The sequence below is a fragment of the Talpa europaea genome, assembly GCF_964194135.1.
Source record: "Talpa europaea genome assembly, chromosome: 13".
NCBI classification, from domain to species: Eukaryota; Metazoa; Chordata; class Mammalia; order Eulipotyphla; family Talpidae; genus Talpa; species Talpa europaea.
In genome coordinates this window covers 46,368,767-46,370,618 of record NC_140080.1, presented here as the reverse complement: position 1 = coordinate 46,370,618, position 1,852 = coordinate 46,368,767, and positions in this window count along the sequence as shown.

Genomic DNA, 1,852 nt, shown 5'->3' with positions numbered 1-1,852 from the left:
GCCCCGCCCCTGGCCGGAGCCTGACCCCGCCCACCCGACTCTGGCTGCGCAAAGGTGCACTTCCTAGGGCCGCCGCTAGGGGGCGCTGGTGAGGGGGCTCGGGGACCCTCAGCCGCCACCTGTCTGGGGCCACCCCTGCACCCATGGGGGTACGGGATTGTCCCCCCCATGGGGGAACGGGGCCCACTTCCCCTTCGCGGAGCCCCAAGCTTCCTCCCGGGGCACGCCTGCACCCTCCTCTCGCACTCACAGCCCCAGCGGCGGGGCCGTGCGCCCGCAGACGCCCTAGACGGAGGGCCGGGGTCCCCGTCAGGTGAGGGCACCCTCTGGAAGCCAGGGACGAGCGGCGACCGCGGCCTCTTCCAAAACGGCAGGCACACAGGCCTGCGCGGCAAAATGCCCCGGGCAACCCAGCACCACTCAAAGGGGAAGGGTCCGCACCTGGCCCAGCAGCTCTTGATGAGCTCCAGGCCCAGCCCCTGGCCGGAGCCTGACCCCGCCCACCCGACTCTGGCTGCGCACAGGTGCACTTCCTAGGGCCGCCGCTAGGGTGCGCTGTTGCAGGGCTCGAGGACCCTGAGCCCCCACCGGGCTGGGGCCACCCCTGCACCCATGGGGGTACGGGATTGTCCTCCCCCATGGGGGAACGGGGCCACCTTCCCCTTGCGGGGCCCAAAGCTTCCTCCCGGGACACGCCTGCACCCTCCTCTCGCACTCACAGCCCCAGCGGCGGGGCCGTGCGCCCGCAGACGCCCTAGACGGGCGGCCGGGGTCCCCGTGAGGGGAGGGCTCCCCCTGGAAGCCAGGGACGAGCGGCGACCGCGGCCTCTTCGAAAAAAGCAGGCACACAGGCCTGCGCGGCAAAATGCCCCCGGCAAGGGAGCACCACTCAAAGGGGAAGGGTCCGCACCTGGCCCAGCATTTCTTGATGAGCCCCAGGCCCCGCCCCTGGCCGGAGCCTGACCCCGCCCACCCGACTCTGGCTCTGCAGAGGTGCACTTCACAGGGCCGCCGCTAGGGGGCGCTGGTGAGGGGGCTCGGGGACCCAAAGCCCCCACAGGGCTGGGGCCACCCCTGCACCCATGGGGGTACGGGATTGTCCTCCCCCATGGGGGAACGGGGCCCCCTTCCCCTTCGCGGAAGCCCCACCCTTCCTCCCGGGGCACGCCTGCACGCTGCTCTCGCACTCACAGCCCCAGCGGCGGGGCCGTGCGTCCGCAGACGCCCTAGACGGAGGGCCGGGGTCCCCGTCAGGGGAGGGCACCCCCTGGAAGCCAGGGACGAGCGGCGACCGCGGCCTCTTCCAAAACGGCAGGCACACAGGCCTGCGAGGCAAAACGCCCCGGGCAAGCCAGCACCACTCAAAGGGGAAGGGTCCGCACCTGGCCCAGCATTTCTTGATGAGCCCCAGGCCCCGCCCCTGGCCGGAGCCTGACCCCGCCCACCCGACTCTGGCTGCGCAAAGGTGCACTTCCTAGGGCCGCCGCTAGGGGGCGCTGGTGAGGGGGCTCGGGGACCCTCAGCCGCCACCTGTCTGGGGCCACTCCTGCACCCATGGGGGTACGGGATTGTCCCCCCCATGGGGGAACGGGGCCCACTTCCCCTTCGCGGAGCCCCAAGCTTCCTCCCGGGGCACGCCTGCACCCTCCTATCGCACTCACAGCCCCAGCGGCGGGGCCGTGCGCCCGTAGACGCCCTAGACGGAGGGCCGGGGTCCCCGTCAGGGGAGGGCACCCCCTGGAAGCCAGGGACGAGCGGCGACCGCGGCCTCTTCCACAAGCCAGCACCACTCAAAGGGGAAGGGTCCGCACCTGGCCCAGCATTTCTTGATGAGCCCCAGGCCCCGCCCCTG